Genomic DNA, 13,802 nt, shown 5'->3' on the forward strand with positions numbered 1-13,802 from the left:
TTTACTAATCCCTTCAAATTTTGAAGCACAAAGCATTGAAACAGCAAAGAAAATGAAATTTTCTACTTATTAATGTCTGTAAACTTTGTGCCTCTCTGGAATGAGAGTGTGAGGCAGGTATAAAAGGATATTTGAAATATTTAGTCTGTACTTGGTCTGATCATAAACCATCAACCAATCCCAGTCATGACTAGAAGGTATTTTGATTTTCTAAATTTTCAGAAGCCAAGTCTTCCTTTGATTAGGGAGTTAGGATGAAGGAGTTAGCTGACAGCTTTTCCACCCTGAGACTACAACAAACTCTTCTGGAGATCTCCTATGAATGCATTAATACTGAAGGTACATTGTTGTGATGTATAAACTTCGAGAGTCCTAAAAACTAGATTAAACATCCTTGGTTTCTTCCTGACTGAAAAGGAATGCTATCTTGATGGTGCTACAAGATCAAGGTGAAGAGGTATCTATTTGTGCAGATGAGAGTATTAAATGAAAAGAAGCTGAGCTGAGTTATATTTCTATCTGCAAGCCATGAATATCTAAAGGATAACACCTCCATTACAACACCAACAGCAAACTGTCTTATGGTTTTTTTTCATTACAATCTTTTGGGAAAAGACAAGAAGTACAAGTAGACAGAGCAGCATCTTCCTTGAAAGAAAACTAGGCTTTTCTATGTGTCACTTCTCTAACAAGAGTCCCAGAGTGTCATTGTGTTTACTTTCTTTGCATAGGAAAGCTAAACAGTAAGAACACTGGTGCATAATCTCTTCAACTATTGAGATATTGAATTCTGATCTTTAATAAACCAACACTGATTTACTTCACTGCTTCTGTTTGCTTAGTTAAGCTCCACTGGCATAGGAAAAAGCACACATAATTTAATCAGATTGCTTTTTTCATTTGATTTTTATTAATGCAGCAAGCAGGCATTGAGCTCAGTGAATTCTCTCAGTTCTCACCGGTATAATATACCACTTCCTTCTTGACTGAAAGTTTCAAACAACAGCAAAAAATCCCAAAGAAGTACCAGAGCTTATGTGGAGTTGACATGATGTCCATTTCAATGGTACAGGCGATCCTCTTTCAAAAGTATACTTTGTGGAATAGAGAAGAGAGTGTTAAATGCTCTCATGTTAAATGTTAAAGAGAGTGTTAAATGCTCTCATTTGGGGTTTGACATGGCATTGTGTTTTCTTCTAGAAAAATCCCACCATCTTGGGACTCCAGGATATCTGTGCAGCTGCCTTATGCCATCCAGCACAACCTGCTGCTCTTAGCATTAGGTATTCTAGATAAATATAGTACTGTTGAGCTGTCACAACTGGAGACACACAGATTTTCATGTTTTGCAGTTCACAGTAGCTTCAGACAAATTTTTCCCATTTATTTCAGGGTCATACCTCAAAAAAGGTGTTTGCATTAATTTCCTTGTACAGAATTGTAACAGTGATGTTAAAAACAAGTTTAAAATAAAGCTGAGCACATGTAAGGGTGATTCCATGCTGTGCTTTTCATAAGCTCTGAAGACTAATGCTCTTTGTGTAGGGAAGAACTGATGAAAATCTTGGAGTCTTCATTGTTCAGTTGCCATTTACCTGTTTTCCCACAAGCCAACATTGTTTATTCTGTTGTGTTATTCTACCTCTATCTTATTTGATTATGTTCCATTTTTCAATGTGAAGACTGAACTGAAACATATATAATATTATGAATATATGTGTCTATGTCTATATATTCTTACATATATGCATAAAAAATAATGATTTTAGAAGATGCAGCCTCTTGGGAGCATTTGTGTGATTCTATTTTCAATTACAACGTTACAATGTCTGCCTTCATTGAGGAGTAAACAACCCATCTGCTTTTTCTTTTCTCCTTGAATGAGTGTACAAAACAGTGATGTTAATTGCTGAAATGCTACTTCCTCTGTGACAGCAGAACATCACATTAAAGAAAAAAATCTCATAGGATAAGAAGGAAGAAAAAGAGGAAATTATACTTCTTTCTTGGTAAGGATATTCCTTAACAAAAAAGTTGTTTGGAAAGTGGCATTATTATTACTACTACTACTACTACTACTACTACTACTACTACTACTACTAGTAGTAGTAGTAGTAGTAGTAGTAGTAGTAGTAGTAGTAGTAGAATGCAAATTATTTTTCAGGTAAGACATGCACCATCCATAAACCATCTTTCCATCCTCCCAGGGTAGCTTTCATTCCAAAGCTGCTAACTATGCTCAGAAACAAATACATCAAAAACAAATACACTGAAAGAAACCCTGAGCAGCTATACTACAGCTGGTCTTGACTCCTCCTGTACTGTGATCTGTGGCACTGAAAGCCTCCCATTGCCTTTACAGCTGCAAGAATTCCCTGACATGTAGAACTTGACCCCAGTGCCTCTGGTTTCAGCACAAGGATGTTGTCTCTTGAAGCCATGAGGGAACTGGATTACTCCTTTATTGATCAATTGTTGAGTTAGCAATCAATGGGTAATTGACTGTTAACCTCCATGAGATGACTCAAGCACTTAAGTCAGGCACAGTTAAATAGCTTGCTGAGCAAGTGCCTGCATACTGTCTCTGGCTTCTGTACACAAATTTGTCAGCTTTACATTATTCAAAGCCACGTAAAAAAATCTTCTGTAAATGAGCCACACACAAAAGAATAAAACTGTTAAAGAGATAGATTTACAGTGCACTAGCATTCTACATTTAAGAGGCCCCCTCTCTCTCTGTTATTACTGAAGCAATCAAAGGTGCCTTGAAAGATTGCTAAAAATGATCAAGGATGCTTTATTTTAGATTGATATCTGCAGTAGGAAGTGTGAGAAGGAGAGAAAGCAATTGAAGTGGATGGGATCATTGTGTACCTGCCTGACATCACTGGCTTAACATTTGTATTTTAGATTGTCTCTTAGACTCTCTGTGGCCTAATAACAGCATGTAGTGAAATAAAGTGTTCATTCTGAAGGTAATTGTTATGTGGTGGAATATAAAAAAGACCAATTCTGCAGTATATTTACCACAGTGCATATTTATGAGTTGGGTTTAATTAAAAGTCAGGAACACTAGAGCTATTTTTTAACTAGATGCCTATTATCTAGTGTCAAGTGCTTGGTTTTAATCACACATTTTATACCATCGTGACCAAATCACTGCCTGTGACGTACAAGATAGTGTGTTGTCTTTACTGAGAAGATGTAGCCAAGCTTGATGGATGTTTTCTCATTCCTAACCTCATTACTACTGGCTTCCCATCCATCTAATAAAATGCTATGATGGAGAGGGGAAAGATGCTATAAATCATAATATTCCAGCCACTCCAAGCAGATTCATTAGAAATGCTGACTATATATCTCACACACAGAAAGTCAACACACAAAGTAGTTTGGCGTTTCTGCCTGTGCTGCAGACATCCCCTCACTCCCTGCAGTCAAGTTAGGATTTGTTTTTAATAGCAAAGATGACATTTAATGAAGTTCTGGGTGGCAGACTGCTTTGACCTGAGTAACCCAATAAATATTTCAGCTGTTATTAGTTTTAAACTGTGCTGTAGCCTGTTAGCTCATTGCATTGTTACTCCACCACTGAGAACACTAATTGCTAACTAATGAACTTTGGATTTGCTCTGTTGGTTTTTTGAGTGAGATAAGGAACTGCAGCATTCTACTCTACTGCTACTTTTCCAGTTTTCCTTAAGGAAGGGTATCCTCATTTCACTTAGACTAGGGCTCTGAAGGGAATATATAGGGGGAAGTGGCAGAATCTGTCCTTTTTGCCTGTCTTTCATCTTTTGAAAGAAAATATAGCTGTGAAAATAAGAATTGCCCAGACTTGTGCCTGGAGAAAGAGAACTGAACTGGATGTATCCTCTGAAATCCAGGTTAGGAATCAAACTTCATATGATACTTTATGTAGGTTTTGCTTTTTAGTGGAATCTACACACTTGAAGAGGTAATGATAGGTGCGATCTTTGCAAAAGGGAAGTGTTTGCTAAAGGAAGGAAAAAACAGTACAAGAAAGGAAGCAAACAATTTTAGCACAATTGAGCCCTTAAAAAATGCTGCATGAGTGTGATTCAGGTGTTTGCATTTTCATGATTATCCTCTGGCAGATGCTCAGAGCTTCTTACATTACCCTGTGCAGTTTTCTTTTGTGACAATTTGCCCTTAGGAGTATTCCATTCAAAAGATTTTTGCTGGGAGCTCGCCCGGGGTTGTATACCTGTAGCCTGATATGCTTTGGTATTGAAAATCTCACAGAAACTTGTTCCGTTGGATTCAGGTTGTGTGCAGAGCCATAGCATCTGACAGTCTTTATTTGAAATGTATTGCAATTAAGAAAACCAAACATCAGTGAGCTTTCTCTTGAAATTGAAGTAATGTGTTTTGGCCCTTAGCCTTACTTTCTTTGCCTGTGTGTGACCTGGGATGCCAGGGACAGAAACAGACTGATGTAAGGCAGTTATGCATACAGCTTTTAGGGATTCATTAGGGGACACCAGTGGACACTCCTGTCTGTGCTCAAAGGGTGTTTCAGTCCATTTTAGGGAAATGAGATAGTGTATAAACTAGTAGTATTTATTAAATCCTTGAGGAGGAAGTGAAATTGTGTCCGTACATTATCTGCAAGTGCAGTTTTCATTATAAAGTTTTCATTACATTTTCATCATAAAAATCACTGTGATCTCTAGTACTTAGTGTCAAGCTGTTTCAGAGAAAATGAGTGACAGCTGTTATTAGTAATGCATGGCTTTATGAATGTAAAAATTAGAAGTAATCATAGAGAGAAGGGAATTGTCCATCAGTTAATACAATCCATTTATTTTGAAACATGCAATAAAGAGTGGCATTCATCCTTATTGCAAAGCAAGTCTCAGCTTTGTGGTGATATTTTTAAGAAGATGATGGTAAATCTTATAAGGGATTCACTTCAACAGCATAGAGGCTGCTTTCAAGTTCCTGAAGCATTCTGAAAGACACATCTAAGAAACAACAGTATCTCCCTGAATAATAGGGAGCAATTTAAAATGTTTGCTGAATGTGATTCCCACTGACTTGAAGGCCTTTAGGCAGCTCATCTGACACTGCACAGGTGTGCAGATATGAAAGAGCTACTGCTTCTCTTGTCCCCACTTTGGCCCTATAAATCTAAATCCAAATCAGCTTCTGATTGGGTATGTCTGGAATTGTCACATTTGTGTTTTGAGTTTTTCACTTGGTGGCTTTTTGTTTAATTATTTATTTAAATACATTAATGAAATGTAAATATTATATAGGAATATATAAAACTGCCAAATCTGGATAATTAATATCATAGCAGAGTTCCTGCTAGTATCAAATTTCATCTGTAAGCTCAACAAGATATAAGATATGATGACTGCAGTTGACTTGTTTTGCAATTAGTCTAAATAACTTTAGAATTAAACAAAAAACCACCAGATTTTTATGCTTGAGTTTTGTTTTCGTAGGATTTATTTGAAGCTGTTGCATTCACCTATTACCATTAGGGATGTGAACAATAGGAATAGTAATATAAGTTATTGAGATTCTTCTATAAAGATAGGGATTGTTTTAAGGGTATACAATGAATTGAGAAAGATAAACATGCAGGACAAAAGTTATTAAATGCTGTCATTATTTCCTTTTGGTTTGTTTCTTTTCAAGAAACCTCTGGTTAGGAAAAGCTTTCTGCCCTTCAGAAAAGCTGAGTTCTGGAGGAAGAGAAACAGAATTATCATACGATTTAGGGAAAAATATTTGATGCCAGAGTGATCTCTGCTTCCTGATATTGTTCACAAATTGCTACCGTTGTTAGAGAAAATGAGCAAAACAACACCCCACATTGTGTTACTGTGTGCCCTAAAATATAAAAAAACTGACTGATAGTAATTAATTAGAATTTGAGAGTATATGAAGGATCTGCTTTTCTGCATTCAGTTTTTTGCTGATTTTGGAACAAAACGAAAACCATTTCATGTTTATGTACTCCCAATCTTCATAAAATAATGCATATCTAAATTTGCATTTACCTCAGGATGTCATTGGAAACTGAAGGCTGTCATACTTTATTTATTATGTGACTGTGTCTATAGATGGATAAGTTTTTCCTGATTTTGATGTCCAATACCAATGTGGAGACAGCAGAACTCAAAGCAGTATTGTCTCATCCTGTGAAAAGAGAGCCTTTTAGTAATATGGGAAATGATTACAGCTATTAGGGGAATGTAAGTTCAGAGTCTCCTGTTTTTCAATTATTAAACATGAACCCCACCTTTTCTTCTAATATGGTAACTGCCTTTTTCATAATTACTATAGATTCAAGATATCTTTACAGATCATAGAATACAGGCAGCAAGATGTGGTATTATTGTGGACTCTTCCAGTACAACATATGATCATAAAAGAAACCCTAGAGTCCTAAAATTAGGTTTGGTTGTTGAGTAGTTGCTAAAATTTAAAATAAAGAAAAAAAATGCCACTAAAAACCTCTGCAAATATAACTGTTATTTAATCAATGAACAAAGAATTAGGGGAAAGGCCAAGTAAACACAAAAGAATATTAAATACTTACTTTCCTAAAATGATTTAGGGATTCAGTCTCTATGATTGTCTTTGTTAAATGTTCATGTCTTGGCTTCATAACTGATACATAAGAGCTACCAATTATTATAAAACTATGTAATTAATCTTTGTATGCAATTTTTTGTGTACTGCCTTTGGCAGTGTGTCAAGGTTATTTATAGTAAGGCAAACCTAGGTTTCTTTACCTCATTTTGCCTGTTGTATCAGAAGTATAGAGCTCCCCTACCATGTAACACAGCTGTACCTGCTCCATCTCCCACTGAGCTGTATCTATCTGTTCACTGACCTTGGGGTTTGGTAACACAGAACATGGTAGCAAACAAGTTTATTGAACTCCACGTAAATATGGACAATTTTTGATGCAACTGTTTTCTGATTTAGGGGTTATTTGGGTATTATTTATTCAATGCCAGCTGAGAGAGAGAAGAAATTTCACTTCCTAAAATCAAAGAAAGTCATGGAAATCATGGTTTGGTTTCTGTAGTAGAGGTAGAAATTAGAAAGAACGGAAACACTCCTTCGGTTTAGAGCAATCCAGGAAAGATGTAGTATATTACTTCCTTTCCGAAGAAGTTTTGTTATTTTTCTCCCATCTTCCATTTCCTTTTGTCCATTTTTTTTTAAACTATCCTCACAATCCATTGGACTTGGTCATCTTCATATCACTCTATTCAACTATGCTTCTAGTTTACCTGAGAGGTGGATTGGGATGAACATCCCCCTGGGCTGATAGGTTGTTTAATACTCTGGTTTTCCCCATCAGTGATGAATAAATAAGTGCCTCTTTGTTTTTCTCATCTTTTCATAGGATAAGAAATTGAAATGAGGAAAAGAAATACTTTCTTCATAGTAATGTGCACCAGCACTGTTAGAAGCAAACCTGACACATTTTATTGGTCACAGTTTAGGTTTAAACTCTCTACATACTGATGCATATACACTGGTGGTGTAGATGTACAGATGGTGTGGCAGTAAATTGACTTTGGCTTTTAATTATTTCACATTTATTGAAACTGAACTTCCTGAAAACTTCTAAGACACACAATATTTTAATTTTTTAACCTCACTTTTATTTCCCTCTTCATGAGTTTTGCAGGCCAGTCACTGTATTTTCATATTATTACCATGATAATATGAAGCAGCAATTTAGGTATGTTTAGCCTTGCCTTATTTCTAAATATTTGTATCTTCAGCTAGATTGTTGAGACTTCTCTACAAGTGTTTAAACCTAGAAAAAGAAGCATAATCTGAACTACTTACTTGCAATCTTCCCTTTCTCTTCTCAGTAACCTACACAGCTGCTCTCTAGCTATACATGTATTATCAAAAGAGTACACAGTACTCTCAGACACTCAGTATAATTTAATGGGATCCTTGTATTTCATCTATTGCTATTTTAATTTGGGGGTGATTCTCAGTGGATGTGATTGAAGAGATCTGTTTCTTATTATGGACATTTCTTCGTGCAGTATTGGAAGAATTTTTTTATTTATTATTTATACTCTTCAATCTGGCAGTAATATTTCTGTCTGCCAGTGTCAGTTACATTGCTCTTGACTGGTGCAGATCAGCAGCCTGTGATATCTCTGAAAAGCCAGTGTGTATCACATGTCAGTAGCAGACATATTAATGTTTGAGTTGAGGAGTGCCAGTGATGTAACAAGATTAGATGGCACTGATATAAAGGACTAAATATAAGCCCATGAATAATGAAGAAACTTCTAGGTGACAGCTCTCAATTATTTAATATCCTTGTCCAATGTAAAAATAATAGAAGCCTGCACATTTCCTGTCTCTCTCTCTCTTTTACTAGCTTAGTGTTCAATTTCTCAGTTTTACTGAACTAAGAATCTTTCCAAGGCATTTTGCCCTGAGCAATTACTAAGTGATTAGCAAAAAACTGAACAAGCCATGCTGAACTTTATTCACTGACATGTTAGAGGACATCATTACCAGAAAGAAATAATCAGTTTCAAAGCTATTTCACTTTATCTTAGTTGTTGACATATCACATCTACTTTGTATGCTTTTTCTTTTCTTATACAATGCAGTAGGAAACAACTCTGACATGGAAAGCAAACTGAAGTGTACGGTTGGGGAATTTTTTATTTATTTATGACAACAAAAAAAAAAAAAAATCTGTGTTTTTAAATAACAGATAGAATTAAAAGAAAATCTGATGTGTCTGAAACTGCAGTTGTATGAAGGTATCTGCCACAAACTCATCTCTTCCACAAATAATATGCAAAGGAAAAACCTTGGTTTTCACATGTTCATTACAAATAATGGATTATGATTATGATGGATTATGTGGAGGCTTTTAAAATTTCTACAGCAGTTCCACTTGCAGATTAAATTTCACCAGGAAGACATGAAATTCAAAACCATAACTTTTAAGTTTAAATGTATCAGCTTAGTTACTATTTTTAATAACAACTTTTATGCATCAGGATTTACCATGTGTACTTCATAATCAACTTTAAATGACTTCCAGACTTTCAACAGAGCCAGCATCTAAGTATATATCTCCTGTTGGGAATGATAATTTCATGCACTATGTGACACTAATAGCAATGGCATGAAGGCAGTATAGGAACCCTCTGCTTCTACATGACTGACAGTCATCAGGCACACTTATTAGTCCCTTTTTGTCGATAAATATTTGTATATTTATCTTTGTGGGATTATTTCTAAACCTATACATTTTTAAGCCTATAAATTCTTAGTTAGCAGGTACAGTAAGTCTTTGATTTCATACTCAGTAATATATGTTTTTGTCCTTTTTCATAGATTAAACTATTACTTTTTAGGACTGAGAGATTTTGCAGCTCTAAGAAATTATTTAGTACTTAATTTCGAAAGGATATGAAGAGATACAGAGGATACTGAGAGGACTTCAGCTGGATATACATTGTATAACCACCTAGCCTTGTTTTATGTTAGAAGAATGTACATTTCATTGTATTTGTGAGGTACAGATAAGAAAAAAACAAGCTCTTCTGGCACCTATCAATAAAGCAGGAAAAAAGCGCATAACAACAACAGCAGTCTGCTGGGATAACAGATTGGTGCCCACTAGTAAGGGGGCAAGGCTCATAATTCACGAGCAATGAAGCCACAAGTGAATTATAAAGGTCTTGTCCTCCTTCAATGGAGATAAATGAGTCCGTCTAGCACAACCAACCACATGATCTGTTAGGATTAGGGTTTTGTTTTCCATAATCCTTTCTCTCATAAACATTTTTTGGGGGGCCAACACACTAAATAGACAATACAAGATATTCTGTTCTTTTCTCCACTCTTTTTCTGACTCTGGTCTCATGCTGATGTTTAAGGTGTTGACTCTTTTTATTTCTTATTTCCATCAAAAGCTTTATTAAACTCATCATGCTTAGTAACAGGCATATGGGACAGAATTGTGTTTGGTTGGTTTTTTTTCCTCAACTAATGTACAAATTCACTCTTGGCTTTTCTTAATATTATTTACTTACTATCATTTACTAATGACCACTACACTTGCTTCCTCCCACCTCCAACTCCGCAAATAGGATTTCTTCTCTAGGGGTCACATATTTTTTCCCATGCTTGCTGGAGACAGGAAGTTAAAAGCCTGTCTTTAAAGCAGTAATCTGTTGCTGTCCACTGGTGTTTGTCCTGCAGGTCTGGAGAGCTGTTAGTTAGATCATAATTATGCCAGGAGCTGAAGCCCTGTTGTGGCAAATAAATTTAAACATGATCAGTCTTTTAAAATTCATGGTAACTATGGGATTTTACATAATGTCTTGCAAGACAATCCAGCATTTGAATAACATGAAGCCAAATATCACCCTCAAACATTCACAGTAACTTTATTTGGTACAATTTGAATGGTTTGTTAGATGGCTCATTTGTATTACTGACAAATAGATCACATAAACTAAGGCATTGGAGTTAAATGGGTTAAATGGAGGTGATCTTAGAGAAAGTGAAAACAACGTGCTGACTCTAAGTAGTAATGAAGATTACAGGCAATGTAAGCAGACATGGCACCAGCTGAGATTCCACACTGATTTTTCATTGTAAGGTCTTTCAATTGCATGTCAGTTTGAGAGTTTTGCCAGGTCCAAAATGTTTGATTCCAAATGTCTTCCTTAAGCAGATTTAAATAAAAGAATAAACACTTCTTCAGCTAACATCTTCCAGTTATTTCTGAAAATCAGCCAAAGTTAAATTGAAATACATCATTACAATATTTTCCTCCACCACTTTGGTGACAACACTCTGTTGGTACTTGCAGTAGTCTACACATGTAGCACACAAATATTTGTGGAGGTGTTTTGCTTCAGGTGTGTCCTTTAGCTGTTATTATGGAAAGCTGCCTACATTGAGATAAAGTACGTAGTTTCATGCGCTTTATAGATTTATGTTAATATTTGCCAGCTAAATTTTCTAGAGACTCTGGCTACAAAAAGACCCTGCTCTTGCTCCTCAGAGCTCTGCTTCTCAGAGCTCGTCCACAATGCACCAGCGATGGCATTTGCTTGGGGCTCGAGATTCAAAATGAGATTTTCTCTGCAGTTACTTCTCTGGGCTGTTCCTTTGCCAGGGACAAAAGCTGATCAGAGAGGTTATTTTTCTTGAACTTCATTGCTCCTGTACTGGTGTTCAGGTAGCATGAAAGAAAATACTGTCTCTTCCATGACTTGAAAAAAGTGTTTGGATGGGAGAGGTAGCTGTAGAGAAAGAAGCAATTAATAGGAAGAGAGGTCTCTCTTCCTATTAGAGAGGGAGAGTCAGGGAGAGAAAGAGAGAGAAAAAGAGGGAACAAGAGAGAGAACAGGGGTAAGAAACAAACCCAACTGAGCAAAACTAGACTAGGGTAGAAATGGATGAGGTGAGACATAGAATTACAGGAAAAAAGGCGTGAAGAACTAGCAAGGAGGTTTGGGATTATGCATAGAGAGAGAAAGGACACGAAGGGACAAGAGAAAGGACAAGAATGCTCACATTCTAATGCATAGAATGTGAGCACTGCTTCAGTAAGTTAAAGTATTTGTTTTATGAAGGCTTATGCCAAGCTGAGAGTTTCCATCTCTGTTGTAAGGCTTTACTAAAATCAAAAGAAGGAGAGTTCTTTCTCGAAAAGGACTTTCTTGAGCCATTTATTCTTGATCATATTATGACCATGGATAATATCACTGGCTAGAAACTTTATGTCTGTGTCACTAGGTTTTTAAGAGGAAAAAATTAAATTACACAATGTCCAATAGCTTGAATTAATTATTCAATTTTCATTGTAGACTCAATTTTCTCTTTAACAGATTTTTTTCCATGGAAGAATATTTACTTATTCTCATTATGTAAGACCTTTTCAGAAATGAGTTAATAGAAATCATCAAGAAGCTGCATGTGGTCTTAAACTTCATGTTTACATACCAAAATGGCCTACCCTCCTGTGAGTGCCAATATATGCTGTTGCCCTGATTGTTTGTTTGTCTCAAGGTTGAGAAGCTATTTATATTACATTAAGCTGGACCAATGCTTTCCTTACCTTTAGTTTTAAAAACTGAAATAAACGCTGATCTTTGTATAAAATATGTATCTTTGTATAAAATATTTTATCCTTTGCATAAAATATGTATAAAATAAGCATCTCCGAAGTGAAGTCCTTTGGGCTTTTTCTCATAGGTTTCAGAGAAAACTCAGAACACAAGAGTATAAAATTGAGATTGAAAAGGTATTGGTATTTTACCTGAAATCACATTGCTTTTTCTGCTGGTAACTGAAGTTAACAGAATCTGTCTCTTATATACTTGGGAGTCCGGGTCTGGCCTTTCAATAGATACTTAAATTTAAAATGTCAGTAGCCTTCTTCCCATAAACTCAGTATAAAAGTTAGAAAATTCTGAAAGTCAATGACATTTGGGACTAGGGCTAAGAAAAAGTGTTTTATTTGTGACGTGTTCTCAATGTCACAGGAAAATTTTCTAGGATTTTTATACCCTTACATGTGGAAACACACTTCTTCACTTACAGAGCTGCTGTGGGCCAATAAAAATAACATCAACCGGCATCATAACAACAATATCAATACACTGGCCTTTTTCCAGTGGGAGAAGCTCAGGGGAAGCATGCTGGTACAGGGTCTGATATTTTGACAGAATCTCACAATGGGTAAGGTTGGAAGTAACAACAAGGTGACATCTGGTCCAGCCTGCCTGCTCCAGCAGACCCTAGAGCTCATTGCATAGAATTGTGCCCAGACTGCTCCTGGAAGCAGTGAAGGAGATCCATAATCTCTCCGGGCAAGATTTTCCAGTGCACAGTCACCCACACAGTAAAGTTCTTCCTGATGTTCAGGTGCAACTTCCTGTGCATCAGTTTCTCTCAATTTTCTCTTGTCCCATTGCTCAGCACCACCTTCATCCACCCTCTTGACACTCTCCCTTCAAGCAGGCAGTCATTGATGAGGTTCCCTCTCCCTCAGACTAAACAGATCAAGTTCCCTCAGTCTCTCCTCATAAGTGAGGTGCTCCAGTCCCCTCATCATCTGTGTGTCCCTTTGCTGGAGCCACTTCAGGGGCTCCATGCCTCTCTTGTCCTGAGGAGCCCAGAACTGGACACAGCACTCCAGATGTGCCTCACCAGGGCTGAGTAGAAGGACAGGATCACCCCACTCACCCTGCTGACAATGCTGCTCCCAATGCACCCCAGGACACCACTGGCCTTCTTGGCCACCAGGGCACACTGCTGGCTCATGGACAGCTTGCTGTCCACCAGGACCCCTGGGTCCTCCTCCACAGAGCTGCTTTCCAGCAGATCAGCTTCAGCCTGTGCTGGTGCCTGGGGTTATTCCTTCCCAGTGCGGGACCCTGCTTTTGCCTTTGCTGCTGGCATGTTTTAAATGTTATGTGAGCACACTGAAGAGAGAAGACCATCACAGTCCATTGCAAGACTGTATGATGTTTTCTTTTCTCCCTTACAGTGACAACAGAACGGTTACTGGAATTGTCTATTCCTATGAAAATACCACTACTATGTAATCCTAGAGGAAAAGCTATAGATTTGGAAATGACCCTCACTGAACATCAGTAGTAACCCTTACTGAGGAAAATGGATCAAATGGCCAAGGACACTCTGTTTCTATGATATGGGCACTTTAAGAAATGGTAACCCAGACGCACAGGGGAATTAGTCAGGAAAAGGCCCTATTCCTGCCTCTTATGGAGCAGGAC

Source organism: Pyrgilauda ruficollis, unplaced genomic scaffold (genome assembly GCF_017590135.1).
Source record: "Pyrgilauda ruficollis isolate IOZ18807 unplaced genomic scaffold, ASM1759013v1 scaffold53, whole genome shotgun sequence".
Taxonomy (NCBI): Eukaryota; Metazoa; Chordata; class Aves; order Passeriformes; family Passeridae; genus Pyrgilauda; species Pyrgilauda ruficollis.